At 46.4% G+C, this 17,935-nt stretch overlaps 1 protein-coding gene across 9 annotated transcripts in view; it reads left to right on the forward strand.

Moving 5' to 3' along the window:
• Positions 1-17,935, forward strand: part of TIAM2 (TIAM Rac1 associated GEF 2) — a 208,716-nt gene that overhangs the window by 174,301 nt on the left and 16,480 nt on the right. Inside the window, exon 1 of one of the 9 annotated variants that reach the window (XM_084774515.1) lies at positions 2,620-2,846. The exons of the other annotated variants lie outside the window; for them this stretch is intronic. The gene's annotated coding sequence lies outside the window, so the exon portion shown is untranslated. Of the gene's footprint in view, positions 1-2,619; positions 2,847-17,935 lie in introns of those variants that run through there. 9 annotated transcript variants of the gene reach the window in all.

Below are 17,935 nucleotides of genomic sequence, written 5' to 3' on the forward strand. Positions count from 1 at the left end.
GAGTGAAGGCCAGGACAGTTTGTTTAAGAAAGTATTTAGAGCAGATCTTTGCTAATGGGATGAAAGTTCTAGAAATGTCTAGAAAATTGCTCACATGCCTATATTTCAAGTTGCATAGCATTCTGGGGTGTGTGGCAGAGATCACTCTTAGTTTATAACCCTGACTTTGAGTGTTTGAATCATTAGCCTTGATAGTGCTGTTACGTCACTGACATTGCAGGATTATATCAAATACTGATGATCTGAAAAGTGTCACGTTTGTTTAAATCATGTGGTTCTGTTTGTATGTACCTTTTATTGCATATGTACAAAAGAACATGTTGACATGTGTGTGGAGGCCAGAATTCAACTTCGGATGTCTTCCTCTTTGACTGTTGACCTTATTATTTTTTTTTTTTTGAGATGGGGGTCCCTCACTGAGTATGGAACATAGCTCTTTGGATAGGCTGAGTGACCAGAAAGCTCCAGGGATCTGCCTGGCCCAGATTTTCAATGCTTGTATTGTAGGTGCATCTTACAACACCTGGCTTTAAAACTGGGTGCAGAGGGTCTGAATTCGAGTCCTTGCATTCTCACAGGAAGTGTTTGCACCCATCTCTCCTCCCTCCTGGTAGCATTCTGAGCTTAGTTTTTGTTTTCTAGTCTGCAAGGCCAGGTGGAGCCAGCTATTAATGTTTTACATATGCTTTTTTTTTTTCATGTGCTAAAAGACAAAGAGAGGGTTAAATAATACGCCTCCCAGATGGCAAATAAATTATTAGGTTGAGACCAGAATACATTACACTGATGGTCATGTGGCATTGGCAGATTACTGAATGCTACTGGCATCATTGTACGATGATGTTTTGGCATTGCAAAAGTTTTATTTTCTGTAGTGACTGGAGGGGAAGGGAGTGAATCTGGGAAGAGTAAGATTTGAAATACTGAAATTTATAGGCCTTGCTGCTGAGATAAACAACCCTCTGGTAGGCTGGGGGTGGTTATCCACTCAGTGTAGGGGTGCTTAGGTGGTGGTCCCCTAAGGCTGCTGTGAGCAGAGCCTCATGCCGTGCTCCCTCACAGCAGAGCAGTCTGCGTCTGTTTCTTTATTCCTTTTCTTCTCAAGGAATAATAGCACAGTTATGGTCTAATTTGGGCTGGCTGCTGTTTGGGTGCCTTGAATGTTATCTAATCTTGAGTATTTACCAAGAGTGAGGAGGATGTGGCATCATGGGATCTGTTCTTTAAAAGTCGCTCCGCGGAGGCCTGCTCAGATATTAACCATTGTTAGTAGGTCCACACAGTCATCTCAGTGCCTTATTTCCACGTTCCTGCTTCTGGGCGGCTCATCAGATGCGAAGTTCACTGTGCACGCTGAATGAAGGTGCACTCCCACTTCAGTGCAGCTTTTGTGTCTTCCATTGTTCAGAGCTCATCGTCACCTTTTAATAATGCCTGGGTCCCATGATGCTGCTTATATTTAAAAAAAAAAATTCCTGCACCATCGCTCTGAGTCATTTTGTCATTTCCTGTAGCATTCAGCTCTACGTGGACTCAACTGTCACTGTCAGGGGCTCTAGTGGCTCGAGGTGGGAGAGGCAGATGAGGAACCCTACCCAGGAGCTCTGCTCACAGGCACACAATGTGGTTTTTGCCTTCAGTAGTAGGCATCTTGGGTGCCAGCTCCTGACTGCTGAGGGTAAAGAGTGGCTGTTTTTATTTTGAAAAATCAGTTTCCTACTGTTCCTAATGTAGCACAAGGACCCAAGAATATAGCTATGTTACTAATATGGGTGGACAGGAGAAAACTGCAGACTTTTAAAACTTTTTGTATTTTATGTATGCGTGCTCTGTCTGCATGTATGCCTGCATGCCAGAAGAGGCTCAGGTCTCATTATAGATGGTTGTGAGCTGTCATGTGGTTGTTAAGAATCGAACTCGGGACCTCTGGAAGAGCAGCCAGTGCTTGTAATCACTGAGCCATCTCTCCAGCACCAGATTTTAAAGGTATCCTTGGAGGCTGGGGAGGTGGTTCAATGGGTAAAGTGCTTGCTGAGCAAGCATGAAGACCTGAGTTCGAGTCCCCAGCAGGGTAATAAGTTGAGCATGTTCATGTATTCATGGAATCCCTGCGCTGGGGAAGCAGAGACTGGGGGGTCCCTGAAGCACATTAGCCAGCTAGGCAGCCATCTTACCACACTGGTGAGCTCCAGGTTTCATGAGAGACCCTGCCTAAAAAAAAAAAAATAAGACAGAGAGCAACTGAGAAAGACATCCCAGATTGGCCTCTGGCCTCCACACACATGTTCTTCTGTGCATCTACATGCACTCATACAATCATGGACACACATACATACACACACAAAGGCACACCATGCAAGGTTTTTTTTTTTCAGGCTTATTTTATCCTTTTAACCCATGTGCTGCTTGCCCCCACCTCCTTCTCCCTTCTACTGCTTGTTGAGCTGCAGGCCAGCCTCCTCCCCTGACTCACTCCCCTGTCAGTCTCCAATCCTCTGTTGCCACCTAAGTTTGCTAGTACTGTCAGAATCCACCTTGCACTGAGTAATTGCTGACATTTGCCTGGGAGCTTCTGGGCTGGTGGCTGTACTGCAGGGCTAGGTGTGTCCTGCCGCCTGCTTGCCGGCTGGCTTGGGATGGGTGTGAACCATCTCCCTCCCAGCCTGTTCCATCACAGAGTCAAGGACTGAGAGGAAACTGGCCACCAGCTTGGCCTGGCAGTCCCTTGGCAGTCAGGAGAGAGCCCCTGCCTCTGTCCACTTGTTTGAGGACTGACGACTCAAACACGATTCTTTCAGCAATGACTTACCAAGACGGAAACTCTGGTTATTCGGCCATGATGCAAGGTGAGGTTGAAGATAGTCTAAGTCAGTTAGCCTTCAGTTACCATGGTGTCATTACAGCTTGGGCTCCTTGCTTGTCTGTCCTTGTCTTTACTGTTTGTCCCCCCCATTGGTGTTCTTCTCAACCCAAGGAAATAGTGCTTGAAATGACAGAGGTATTTGTTGACAGTAGTGACAGGACTAGTTTAAAGTTTGCATCTCACTTTTACTCCCGTGGTCAGCGCCAGGATGTGGAGGTTGGTTTGTGGAAAGCCTAGCTGCATATGAGCTATACACTGCTCCTCATGTGCTTGCCAGAGGCGGGAGGTGGGGGGGCACAGGAGGGGGAGCTACTGGCTTTCCTGAATGCAGCAAAAATTTAAAATGTTACTAAAATCACAATTGAAGTGTCACCAGGTTTATGTGTGCCCACTGGAGACGAAGAACCCAAGCAGACAGCAAGCCTAATTAAGGGTGCCACAAGAATAACCAGCAACTTAATGTGCTGCCTGCCTAGGACTTTTCTTCTCAAAGCTTGCTTTTTGAAACCAGATTCCATGTTTTATTTTCATGTACTGCGAGTAGTGCAGGTCAGGGTCTCTGGAAGTGTGTGTGTGTGTGTGTGTGTGTGTGTGTGTGTGTGTGTGTAGGGAGGTGTTTGGCTTCAGTCCAACTCTGGTCCTGTCTCCCTGGCTCTGTCCTTGTCTTCTTGAGTGACTGGGCTATGTGCTCGATCCATGAAACCTAGAGGAAGGACACACACTGGAAGTGAGCACAGTTTCTGTAAGTGTTACCACAGGACCCCACCTAAGGGAGGAATCGATAGCTTCCTGGCTTCTATGGTGGGGGGCCATGCAGTGCCCATCAGTCTTGGTCACCCCCTCCACATGCTAACACTCTGTAATGGCTTTCTTTCTAAGTGGGAGCACAAGACATTAGATGGCAACATGCAGATAACCTAGACGTTTAGAATTCATGGTTAGTCTGCAGCAGATCTGGCAATAAAAAGGGCTGTCTTACACCACCAAACCAGAGCCTGTAGGCTTCCTGCCTGGCTGGCTTACTCTCTTATAGAGAACATTTACGAACAGGTTGAGCATAGTAACTGTTGCGTCCTGTGTCTATGGGTGAGCATTTCTGTCCCTTTGGCTTGTCCTATGGCCAGGCTTGTCTCTGGAAGTACGTTTTAGCATGCCCCTTGGAAAGTGGAGCTACAAGATGGACTTGGGCAGGAGCGGGAGGCGCTTACCTTCCATTGCAACTAATTGAGAAGTACATTAGGTGGAGGGCTCTTAACCTGCTGCTGTGCGAAGTAGAAAGGCAGATGGGCCAGGAGTGCCAGGGCCTGCGCATGCTCTTCAGTGGGCTTGGGGACAGGCACTCTGTCCCCCTCCTCCCTACAGGCTCACTGCTGAGATGTTAAATTAAACTAATCATGTGTATTCAAATGCCATACATTGCAAGGGTCCTTGAGCAAGATGAGTGGTATTATCTCTATGTATATGCTATGAGCTTTGTTTTTTTGGGTTTTGTTTTTGTTTTTTTTGAGACAGTCATATATATCCCAGGCTGGCCTTGAACTCACTGCATAACTGAGGGTGATCTTCCTGCCTGCACTTCCTGAGTGCACTGCAGATGAGTGCTGGAATTATAGGAGTGTACCACCATGCTGGGTGTATGTTATACAGAGGACTGAACCCAGGAGGTTTTGATTGTTACATAAGCACTCTGCCAACTGAGCTGCGTTCCCAGCCCTGTTAGTACTGCAAACACCACACCTCCCTGAAGACCAGTTTTTGCCACACCGCTATCCAATTCTTATTACAGCCCTATTTAGCAAGCAGTTGGTCATTGAGAAAGGCAACATTGAGGCTGTTTCTGCCAGATTATAAAGGGATCCCGTGACGCCATTCTGTCCAGCAAGGATAATAGCACTGAGGGATAAACATGAGCTTAGACAGCATGTGTAAAATTTGCAGCTGTGTGATGACAAACAGAGCATGGTGCTGGAAATCTAGGTACAACCGTTAGGAAATCTAACTTCAACGTCACAGTTTATTAGGTTTCATAAGCAACTTTTTGGTTTCTTTCACTTTTAATAAGTGTCTGAAAGAATCTGTTTCATAGATCTAGAATGAAACTTTCAGCAATTGTCAAGTAATTTGAAATCTCTGGTAAGAAAGCTTGCAAGTCCTGGATTGTTAACTACCCGTACAGGTGTTTTCATCTGAGCAGCAATAAGGTTGCTGTCTTAAAGTCTATAATGACACTAAATATAAGTCATACTGCCTTTGTAAAAAAAAAAAAAAGCCACTTAAAATATATCTGGGGACACAGAAGTAATTAGTATTTAGGGGAAAACAAAACTAAACCAGCTCTTTGCACAGCTGGTCAGACAGTGCACCAGAAGCTAAGTGTCCACTCTGGGGAACAAGCATCTGCCTGTGGTGGAGGCTCTGCTGTTGGCAGATGCACGATTTCCATCAGCAACTGCTGTTCTCTGTGTCGTTCTGACTTCTGTCTCATCATGCTCTTGTGAATTGTCGGACTTCCCATGTGTGCTCTCTCCATATGGAATCACACTCACATGAAATGGAAGAACCCACAGATAGATCGGAATCCAAAATAACCTAAACACCCATTGCCAAAGGGGTGCGTCTTCATCAAGGAACTCCCCACAGCACGTCTGCTTTATTGTTCCCCCTTCACCTTGGGAGTGGGGAAGGTAGAACCATTGCACAGCCAGGGCACTGCAAGAGGAGTGACCCCTGTGGTAGGTGTCCTCTATGTGTGTGTGTTTGTGGCTGGGGGGGGGGTCTGCTGTGCCACCTGCTATGAGTATTTCTAGGGGTAAATTCACCACATGGTATCTTTATGTTGCCAGTGGCACTAGCTAATACATGGCTCTTGTTGAGTGGTAGGGGTCCAGCTTAAGCAAAGAAGGGCAGATAAGATCAGATTAGACTATGCCACTATAGCATATACCCATACTCCTACTGACAAAAGCAGTATGTGTGGATGTGGAAACCCAAGCTTCATGCTCCATGAAGTCCACTGCAACGGCTAGAAGGGGACATTGCAGTTCTCTGTAACAATCTAGCAGCTGATGTTAGGTGCCCTGGAAGTATTACTAGGGAATCAGAACAGGCATTTTTCCAGTTGCTGGTTTGAGTCTCTGAGAGCCTCCTCAATATGGAGAGATGATGGACAGCTGAGAGTCAGGACCCTCCTTACCTTTCTAGGTCAGACAAGCTAGAACCTGCTGGGGTCACACCTAGAGCCAAGCAGTTTCTTGGCGGGCATCAGAAACAGGGAGGCTGGACTCAGTCTGGGCTAAGGTAGCCGGGTAACGGCTGGACAGGGCTGGTGAGAGCATGTTAAATCCAGTGAGTGGCTCTCCCCGCTCCTGCTCTCTGTCACTGGCATGCTTAGACCCATTTCTACATGTTATCTGCACAGAACACTGGTGGCTAAAAAAAAAAAAAAAAAAGAAAAAAAATTTGTTAAATCTCTGGACTGGGAAGAATTTAAAGATGGGCATTGTGGTGGTTTGAAGGAAAATGGCCTCCACAGGCTCACAGGATTAGGACTGTGGCCTTGTTGGAATGGGTGTGGCATTATTGGAGAAAGTGTGTCATTAGGGGGTGGGCTTTGAGGTTTCAGAAGCCAGGCCCAGTGGCTCACACTCCCTTCCCGCTGCCCTTCCCCCCCCCCCACCTACCCTGCCCCCAATCAAGATGTAGAACTCTTGGTTCCTTCTCCAGCACCATGTCTGCCTGTGTGCTGCCGTGATGATAACGGACTCAACTTCTGAGCCATGAGCCAGCTCCAGTTAAATGTTTTCCTTTATAAGAGGCAGAGGCAGGCAGATCACTGTGAGTTCGAGGCCAGCCTGGTCTACAAAGTGAGTCTAGGACAGCCAAGGCCATACAGAGAAACCCTGTCTTGAAAAACAAAAACAAAACAAACAAACAACAAAAAAAGTTGCCGTGGTGCCGTGGTCATGGCGTCTCTTCACAGCAATTAAACCCTAAGGCATGGAGGCTCATATCTATAATCCTCAGGAGGATTGCTTTGAGTTTGTGAGCTAGGTGGACTGGTTACAGCTGGTGTTAGTGGCCCATTTTCTCTTCAAATAAATGACAGTGATGGTCTTTTGCAGGCTCTCGTGTCTAACCACTACTAGGTGAAAGGACACTTTGTCGGCCAGTAAACTTTCAGACTATATTGACAGGCCTTCCCTGCAAAGGGTGATGAGCAAGAACTGTCAGAGCCTTACCTCTGGGCTTGGTGCAGAGGACCAGCAGGCAACGTGCAAACGCCCAAGACTCAAAGTGTTAAGTGAAAACACTAGCCACTAAATAAGGTACTTACGGACACATTTCAGCTCTTTTGTGCGATTACCAGAACAAAAGTATTCCGTGAGAGAAAACAGAAGGAAGAAAACAAAAAGGGAGCCATGGCCTCCGGTAAACACTCCTTGACGGGAAAAGAGTTGGAGGGTAGACTTGAAAGACAAGCCACCTCAGGATGCTTTCCCCCAAAATGGACAACACTGGTTCGGGGACTTCTTTCATTAAGTGTGCATATGTAGAATGAAAGTTAAATGGTGTAAGGCAGTCACCAAAGAGCTTACACACAGATGGCCAAGTGAGGCCCAAGACCTGGGTGGAGAAGGAACATCCGGAAGTAACACAACCGACAGAGTAAACTCCCTAAGAAAGCTGAGTACTGTTTGCCTGAGCTGGAACTGAGCCACAGAAACAGTTAACTTTTTTTGTTTTGTCTTGGATGTAGTTGAAAGTATTTTGCATAAATGGCTTTGTAGTTGGTGTGCTTGACTCACAACCCATGGGCCCCATGCAGCTAAGGCTAGTTATGAATGTGGCCCAACACAGAATTGTAACTGTGTTGAAAACAATGATCTTTATTTGTGACTAAAACAAAACAAAACAAAAATCCTTTAATCATATGGTTCCTGGGCATGAACTTTGTAGATTACAACATGGCATCTCCATGTCAAGACAGTGGGATGCATGTGCTTTGTTCAGATGAGTTAAGATGCCATGTGCAGTCTCCAGTCAGACAATGTCATGGAGCTTTAAAATGTATAATTGTTTTGTGGGGCGTGGCGGTGCATTTCTGTAATTCCAATACCTGAGTGGCTAAGGCAAGATGATTGACAATTGAAGGCCAGCCTGAACTGTGACACCTAAAAAAAAACAAAACAAAACAAAAAATAAAACCAAGAGCAAAAACACAAAACAAAACAAAACAAAAAAAATAGGGTAAAGTTTTATCAATTCTTGAGTTTTAATTCAAAATAATTTTTTAAAAATTTATTTTTATTTTATGTGTATGGATATCTTGCCTGCATGTGTCTGTGTAGCATGTTCATGTAGTGCCCATGGAAGCCAGAAAAGGACATTGGATCTGTAGAATCCAATGGAGTTACACATGGTTGTTAGCCGTCCTGTGGGTGCTGGGAAGAGGGGTCAGTGCTCTTAACAGCTGAACCACCTCTTCAGTCCCGTGTGTGTGTGTGTGTGTGTGTGTGTGTGTTTGTGTGTCTAAAAGGTGACTTGAAACTTGTTCTGAAAAGGGCCAGTGTCTGGGGCCATCAGATCTACTCAAAGGGTTTCGTAGTATGAGAGCAGCCACAGGCAACACAGAACAGAGATGAATGCGCTTGCCTGGATTCCAATAAGCATTTACTGATAACAACAGCCAGCAGGCTGGATTTGAACATAGGACATGATTTGCTGACCTTTGTCCAGTGGTCCTCTCTTAATTACTTGTTCCGGTGGGATCATGGGAGTCTCTTGCATACATGGGTGTTGTGTTTTGCACCCAGAAGTGAAGGAAACATTTTTGCTTCATGCTTCTCTTTGGATGAACAGGTTTAATTATATATATGAGAAGACATCTTTTTCTTTTTACGTGAACAAATGGAGGGGGTGGAACGCAGTACAAGCCAGGAGACACTGGTAGACTGGCCACCACATGCAGCTTCTGTAGGAGGAGTGGTGTATGGGGAAGGGGTGCTTGGCTACGGTGAAAGGCTGCTTTACCCCTTGAAAGATCCTTGGCAGAGGGATCTTATATTCTTCATTCCTGAATCCTGACCAGACTGCTGTTAAATAAGGAAACCAAACAGAAGGCAGGCAGCAAGGACACAAGCAGCCTGGCTCTCCTCCTGTTACCAGGAGCTGCCGGGCTGTTCCTGTCCCAGGAGCAAGGTGCCTGCCTTGGGCTCTGGGGTGGAAAGCCATGTGGACACGGTTGAGGTGCCTCTTCCCTTGAGACACAGTGCCGTCCTTTCTAACACTCCGGGGTGTGGCACCTGAGACTTCGATACTGTGTGGCACACTAAGTGCCATCTCGGCTTCATCTGCCTTCTCAGAACGTGTCCCCAAGTTGCTCCAGGCTGCCATTTTTTTCTACCTCTTAAGTGGCTGCATGTTTTGTCTCCTGCTCTGGGCCAATCTTCCCTTGTCCTGTTTTGATACCTGTTGCTGCGGCAGCATTCCTGTCCAGCCCTCAGCATGCCTCCTCCATCTTTCCCTCATGGCTCTTGCCACTCCTGTTTGAGATGCTGTGGGTCACCATGTCCTAGTCACAATTCCATGTGCCCAGAGAGGAGCATCATGGGAAATTACTGATGAGAATGGACTGTTTCGGCTTGCCCTTTGGGGGCAACCAGAGAAGATTTATCCTTCCACACTCTTGAAGCTAAAAGAAGTTGAGCCATCAGACTTTACCCTCTGGAAAAGCACTTGCTGTGGAGGCCCGAGGACCTGAATTCAAATTCCCAGCCAGATGTGAAACCATATGCCTGTAATCCCATGGCTCCTAGCTGCACTACAGGAAGCAGGATTCGGGATGCTTATGAAGCAGCAGCTAACCTGGGGGTGTGCAACTGCAGGAAAAAAAACAAAACCAAAAACCAAACCGAGAAACCCATGTCTCAAATAAGATGGAAGGTGAGGACTAATACTCAGGGTTGGCCTCTGACCTTGCATATGAATTTTACACGTGTGAGTATGTGCACTGCACACAGATCATAAAAGAAAAAGACAGTTCACTGGGCAGTAACTTGCACTTTGTGGATGATTTGTGCACATTTCCCCCTTGTTGAGTCCTTTGAGCCACCTGTTGTGTGTGATCTTCTCTTTACATATGTGAAACTGAGTCAGGGAGAAGTTAGGTTAAGATCACATGGATGGTCCCTGCCCTGCCAGAGCTTTAGCTCCACAGTCTGTGCATGTGTGTCACCAGCCTTCAAAGAGGTATTTGCTTGAGGACACACGACCCAGAGCCTAAGGAAGAGGCTGCTTTGGTTTCTGGCTGCAAACTAGAGGAAAGGAGGCAAGAGGCCGGAAGGATCAGTGCTCAGGTCGCACGCAGGCTCCACCTTGCTGTCCTGGGCATGTAGGTGGCAGCCATCAGCAGCCTGCCTGGTGAACTGTATCAGGACTGCCACGCTCAGGTCCAAGGAGTGTCCCTGCTTCTATCTGCTGTCCCATTGACTCCTCTCCTTGGCATAAAGGCCACGGCCTCATTTTTCCCCCATACTTAGTGCTCACAGTCTTGGCAAAGAGAGGCCCTGTGTCTCTTTCCTGCCATAGCCACCTATATGATCTGTCTCAGTCCCGCCACCCCCACCCCCACCCCCACGCCCACCCTGGCCTCAGTTCCTGCAGAGTCCATGCCTCCTCACCCCATGTTGGGCTCAGTGGCATCACCTTTACTTATCTGCTGTCACATGGTAATGCTCATGTTCCTGGCTGCTTCCTCCGCTGTTTGTAGCGGATTCTGTAGTCTTTGGGTAGACACCTTGCTCTGAGCTTGTCTTTCTGGCCTCACCCTGGGCACTGTGTGGGAGGGATGAATCAGTCTCACCCAGCAAACTCCTTTTGCAAATCAAACATCTTGTGGAGCCTTTTTTACTTTGAATCATTTTTGTAGAATAACAGGAAATGGTTCTATTTAGAAAAAAATTAAAAATTCAACTACTATAAAAATGAGGAAATTCAGATAAGCCAAAAGATTAAAATTAAAATAACTTGAAATGCAGTGTTAACCACTGCATATTATATACATACACATAGATACACATGCACACATATTATTCCATTTTATAAAAATCTACTCATGCATATTAATATATATATATATATATATGTATGTATATGTAAAAACTTAAAAAACCATAGGCCCCTTTCTCTTACTAATAAACTCTGTCCTCTTTTGGTCAGTAGAGATCAGCATCTTTCATCACAGGTAACTGCTGTGCCTCACATTGCATTTCTGTGTTATGATTTATTTGACTGTTAATTTCATGCTTCCTGCATATATGATGCATTCTACCAACAGAGCTACATGCACAGGCTTGCCTGGAGTTTCCCAGTTATCACTATAAGACAAATAGTTTGACAAATAACCACTGGCCATTTCAACCCCATCTAGCTGAGGCTGGCGAGCTGCCTCCGAGGGCCTTGCAGAAGGTACTTCAGGCCTTTGACCTGGTTACTGAGGAGCCGCCGTCTAAGGGTCTAGGAGGCAGTCCTCCAGACCCAGCCCTGGCCTATTCCTTTCTGCCCCTCACCCTTTCTGGGGCAGTCTCCTGTCAGCCCAAGGCTCCAGGTCTACTTTGTCAGTCATGGTGGTAATATTAGCTCTTTCTGTAAGTTAGTGACAAGTGTGATGAAGCGCAGAGCAAGTTGAGGGAAAGTCCTTTGTACTTTTTAATCGTCTTTTTCCCCCAAGGCGAACTTCTCTGACTTAACTAATTTGCTAGAAGTGACAGCTGACACCATGGTTGCCCTGAGCTTGCTCAGGAACACAGCCTCCTCATGGCTTCTAGAAAGTGAACAGAGGTGGTTTTTTTCTTTTCTTTTTTTAAAAATGAGAACACAGAGCATACTAACTGTACCCTGTCTGCAAACCTGTCCAAGCCCAGGGCATCTTTAAGGTTAATCATCACCAACAGACCTGGGATGATGGCAGTATTCATTGTAAAGGTGGAAGTCTCCTCAGCTCGTTTCTTCTTCCCGAGAGCTGAGAGCATTGAGAAGCTTTGAGGGCCTTATGCAAAGTTGGACTCTGGTTTAGGTCAGTGGCCTAGGACAGAGCTGGCAAGTGTGAGAGGGAGAGACAGAAGGGGCAGCCAGAGGTGTGTAAGTGAACACACATTTGTGATATTGTGTTACCAGACTAGGGGGTAAGGCGGGGCATAACCTGTGTGCCAAGTCAGGTCCGGCCAATCAGCCCTTGACAAGCCAATGAGAAGAGCCAAAGTAATGGAAAGTAGAGGAAGTGGGAAGTAGAGGAAATTTCCTCAGTGAAGCCATTTTGAGGAGGGAGACAAGAGATCCAGGGAGCCCCTCAAGTCTGTCTTCCAGGCCCCACCCCCAAGTCAGAGTTTAAATACAGGGTAAAGGATTTGCATGTCTGAGCAGTCCTGGTCAAGGTGTGGCTTCTCCTTTTCCAGCCGACCACCCCTCATCTAGGTTTCAGTCTTGTCCTATTAGGTGGTCTGACAGACTCTTAGAACTATGAGATCTCTTTCAGGGAGACAAGTCTCCCCTCTGTCTGGTACCCCTTTTCTTCTCCCATCACAAAAGTCCCTGGGGCTATTCTCAGTTCTTTGGAGTCCATTGTTTCAGCAGTCTGATAGTCAGATGGAGAGCACTATGTGTCTTATCTTCATGTCTTAATTTCTGCCAGATGCTTACGATATGACCCCGTCACCCCATCATCAGACTAGCAGCTGGTGGGTCAGTATATTGGCTATATCCTGTGCTGATACCCACCCCCAACGCTTTTCCTGTAGGCTGGGAACTTAAAAGCGGCAGACCCTGGCATTTCACTTTCAGTGCTTCCATATGAACTATTACTTTCTTATCCAGCACGTTTGAGTTCTGTTTTATAGGCTGAAAATGTTTTTGAGCTCAAGCCACACAGACAAAAATAGCATGCACTACCTAGAGCTGTGGATGGGGGCGCTGTTGCATACTGAGTCATCAAGATGAGGCCATAGCTCCAAGTGCAGTAGCTATGAAATCTATGAGGCATTTTAGCTTCTAGCAGTTATTTTTAAGGTTCTGAACCCCTCAAGGAAAACAGGAAAAAAACCTAGGCAGGATTATGTCTCCAAGTAGGAACAATACAATTGCTAGAGCTGCTGTGTGATCTGAGGGTGTTTTGTAAACCGTCACAGGTTTCTCTGATGGAATGTGTCTTGCTGTCCTGGTCACTGGGGGATTGTAGGGTCACTTAGAACTTGGTTTGAGCAAGAGCCTGTCATTCTTTTTTCCAAAGAGTATCTGAGGTTAGGTGCTTGCTCACCGTAGGCAGTGTTGGTGACATTCCCCCAAATGGCTTTTCTGGGCTCCTTGAGAATAGACACATTGCCTCTTTCTATAGGCAGCAGACGGTACCTTAGCCACACATTGAAGCAAAACCCAGAAGAAGCGTGCCTAGGCATCTGTCTGCATTCAGAGTGCCTCAATGAGTCAGGCTCTATCTGTAAATAAGATGAAATTGTTTTTGAGGATCAAACTTGGTACCTGACAATTTTAAATTGATTTTTTTTTTGAGGCAAGGTCTCATTATGTAGCCCAGGCTAGCCTTGGTGTTACAATCCTTTTGCTCAAGACCCTCCAGTGTTTGTGTGTGTATTACCATGCTGAGCAAAAACTTGAAAGAACATTTTGGGGGGTAGTTTGGGATATGGGGGGACATGTCCATACTTTGCTATTTTAGACCGTTTATAGGGAAAGTTTTCACTTATTCTTTTAAGAAATTCACAAAGAGAATATTTTTCTCTCCTCTTGAAAACACCAAGGACCATCATGAGCCCATTACTGCTGATTGCTATATACTGAAAACCAGAACAGTTGCTTCCTACTTCAGCAGGTCAGCGTTTTCCGCTCTGCACACAGTCTACTCTACACTGCTGGGCACCTGAGACTTCACATGCCCACTTTGTGGGCCCAACTTGTGACCATGTCTTCTGCTTTAAAAGCAGCCTTCTTAGGGCTGAGGCATGGGTGGCCTGACAGACTTCCCAGCTGTCCCTCAAATGCACCCTAAATGATGTATATGCAACGGTATTCGTTGCATTTACCACTTGAAGCAGTGATGACTAAAACCTTCTGTGGCCCCTAGGCAGGAGAGCCCAGAACCCTTAGGTAAACAGAGGTGGCAGGAAGAACAGGCTCTCTCTCCCCATGCTGTGCTGAATGAGTGGCTAGTGCTGTGACAAGCCTGTCGCCACCTGCAAACTATCAGTGAGTGGATCATGCTAAAGACGAAATGCTGGCATGCTCAGTGAGAGACTCTCACAAGTGTGGTGTGGTGTGGTGTGGTGGGGGCACTCAGAAAATGCCAAGTCCCCTCTCCTCCTGGACCCACATGGTGAAGGGCACAGTCATCCAACAGATAGGCCATCCTGCTGTTTATTCATCAAAAAGGATGCAGAAGACTCAGGCATGTCACTACTTCTAGGTGACTTAGCCATATTCACATAGACTGTGTGGCCTTTAACTGCTTGATGCTTATTATCACTGGGAAGTAAGTATAGAGGAAATGACCTGGAATTCATTTGTTACACTCTTCTACTCAGTGAATCCTGCCTCCCTGTGGTCCTCAAAGCCACCTTTAGACAATGGCTTAAACTGTTAAGTGTGCAAAAGGCATCTCTGAGGCACTTGAACACTAAATTGCGGCATCTCAACAAGGAAATTTGCCATTGAAATGACCCGGATAACATTCACTTTTTGGAAACCAATCCTATGAGAAGTGTTTTTAAAATGAATTCTGATTTTTTTTTTCCAAAATGGCAAGATATTTTATTTTTGAAATCTTGTTATTTTAACACCGCATTGTTAGGTGTGATTTTTTGACATCCCAGCAAGGCAAAGCTGTAATCTCACCAGATGCCATTTAACTTATGGTGCATTTTGTCAGATCTTATTTTGTGTGGTATATGCAAGCTTAATATAGGTTCTGCAGCTCTTGAGACTATTAGTTTTCAGGACTACAGAAACTGCATTGTCTGAGTCTGTGGTGCAAATCCCAGAATAGAGATTTCAGCGAGTGACTTTTAGAGCCTATTTTTTGTTGCTGTTGTTGTTCTTTTTGTTTTTTGTTTTGTTTTGTTCCTGAGACAGGGTGGCTCTGTGTAGCCTTTGCTGTCCTGGACTTGCTTTGTAGACCAGGCTGGCCTCGAACTCACAGTGATCCACCTGCCTCTGCCTCCCGTGCTGGGATTAAAGGCATGTGCCACCACACCCGGCTAGAGCCTGTTTTTTGTTTTTGTTTTTGTTTTTTATCATGAGCTTTTTAGTAGCTGGTAGAAGGCTAGGTCTAGAACTAGGCCCATAGTCTCGGTGTGATTCTGCCCATGTGCGTTCCTTCCCTTCCCTTCCCTTCCCTTCCCTTCCCTTCCCTTCCCTTCCCTTTCCCCTTCTTTTCCCTTCCCTTTCCCCTTCTTTTCCCTTCCCTTCCCTACCCTTCCCTTCCCTTCCCTACCCTTCCCTTCCCTTCCCTACCCTTCCCTTCCCTTCCCTTCCCTTCCCTTCCCTTCCCTTCCCTTCCCTTCCTTCCCCTTCCCTTCCCTTCTCTTTCCCCTTCTCTTCCCTTTCTCCTTCCCTTCCCTTTCCCTTCCCTTCCCCTTCTCTTTCTCCTTCCCCTTCCCCTTCCCTTTTCCCAATCTCAGCACTTGGGAGGTAGAGAAGGGAGGCTAATGGAAGTCTGGAGGAAGCCCAGTCTATTTAGCAAGTTCCTGGCTGGACAGGCCTCTGTAGTTTGGCCTTGTCTCACAAAACAAAAACCAAGCCAAACCAACGAAACAAAAATACCACCTATGAACGGGCCTCAGGGATTCTGATTCAGAATGGCGGGCTGTTTGAAAGCTCCCAGATAAAAACTAATGTGAGGCTGGGGTTCAGTGGTGAGGAGGGGGGTCGAGGAAGGAGTATGAATGTCTTAGCTGTATTTCTGCATGTTCCTCGTATCCTGGAAGAGGAAGGCTGCCACCTTTTGGTTGCATGTCCCAATGTGCTTTAGCCTACTAGGATGTGAGGAACAGTGTTGGAGCTTCCATAACAGGTCATAAAATCTGATTGTTGTAAACATAATATGAGACATGTAAAAAAACCAACTTGTATTTGGAAGCTTTCAGCTCCATGGCAGGGCAGCGGGGAGGGGGGTTCTGATGTCACTCAGGTAGGCCTTAAACTTGCTTTGTAGTTGAAGATGAGTCAGCCTCTAACTTCCCGGCCTCTGCCTCCTGACTGCTGGGATTACAGATGCTCACTACCATGCTGGGTGGCTCTCATGGTGCTTGGGATCAAACCCAGGACATCTGTACAACCCAGGGGAGTGCTCTGCCAACTGATCCAGGCCCCAGGCCCTCCACATCTGTTTTCTTACTGAACTTTATATGCATCTTCTGACAGGGATTAGCAGAAATATCTGTGTTCACATTTGAAAATAAACAAGTAGAAAATATGTATGGTCAGAGAAAGCTTTTGCTATTTGAACTGTCTTGAAGTAAATGCTTTTGAAGTCTGTGTGTCCGGTTGTAAACTTAATCCTTGCTGTAAACCAGGACTCATGTCCAAATGAAAGCAGTAGGTTAGAGCCTCACCATCACTTGGCCCTTGAGTTAGGCTCTGTTATGTTACTTGGTCCATGTTCCTACTGCGTCATTAGGCTCTGTATGTCGCTGGGTCCATGTTCCTACTGTGTCTTCTCTATGTCATCGGGTCCATGTTCCTGCTGTGTCATTAGGCTCTGTATGTTGCTGGATCCATGTTCCTACTGTGTCCTCTGTATGTCATGGGATCCATGTTCCTACTGTGTTATTAGGCTCTGTATGTCGCTGGGTCCATGTTCCTCTACTGCATCATTACGCACACTCTGTGGTTCTCCCTCAGGTCACGTACCACTTAGGACTACATTACAATTTACCTCTTAGCTGATTTTCCATGCTTTTCTATTCCAGGGTGGTCTTTCTGTCTGCGTGTGTCTGCATTTTCCATTTGTTCTACTTACGTTCTTGCTGGTTGCCAGGCTGTCTCAGTCTGCGCTTTGATGTTTCTAACCTTGGCAAGTCTTTTTTTACTTGGGCAGCAACTACCCTCTACTTCTTTTGGGCCTGAGCAGGATTAGCCAGTACTCACTGAACCCGCTGGCAAGGCCAGGCAGAGGATCATTGCTGAGGTTTTTTTTGTCTTATTTCTCTTTTCCCACCGAATGAAGACCGGTGTTGGGCATCAGAGGAGGTGGAGCAGAACAGGATGGTGGGCCAGAACAGGCTAATTTTTCCGAGGCGTGCAATTCGTGTCTCACCTTCTCTCCCACCCTAGTATATGCAGAGCCAGCTTGAGCGCTTTTGTTTAGAGCTGCTATATGGCTCGGGCTAAATAGTTAGACTTGAGGGCGGAACTTCAGGCAGAGACTGGGGCTAAGCCATTCTGAAATTGCATGGTGCCTCACCATGTCTGAGTCTCCCAGAACACTGGGAGATGGAGAGCTGGCTTGGCCAACTGTTGAGGACATGACAGGTTCAATGAGTCCGCCTCCTGTATGTTCTGTTCCGACAGCTCTATGTCTGGATTTTTAGAGCAGCCTCAACTTTAGCCTCATTCCCAATTCTTTGGTTTTGGTACGAAAGAAGCTTTTATAGTTCTTTTTTTTGTTGTTTGTTTGTTTTGTTTTTTTTGTTTTGTTTTTCGAGACAGGGTTTCTCTGTATAGCCTTGACTGTCCTGGACTCGCTTTGTAGACCAGGCTGGCCTCGAACTCACAGCGATCCGCCTGCCTCTGCCTCCCGAGTGCAGGGATTAAAGGCGTGCGCCACCACGCCCGGCGGCACTTTTATAGTTCTTGTGAGAGTGGGGAGTGCTGTGTGCCAACAGGGAGCATTATAGATGTCATCTTCCTTACCGGACTCTTGGGTAATAGTGACAGTAGTCCAAGGTGAAGCCCTTGGCCCTTGGCCCAAGTCTGTGAGACTCCTGGTAGTGTGCTGGGTGCAGATGGAAACACTTGGTGTTCCAGGTGAGATGTACACCCAGTGCTGACAGGCAATGCCCCGAGTAT

Source organism: Acomys minous (genome assembly GCF_964271855.1).
Source record: "Acomys minous genome assembly, chromosome: 3".
Lineage (NCBI taxonomy): Eukaryota > Metazoa > Chordata > Mammalia > Rodentia > Muridae > Acomys > Acomys minous.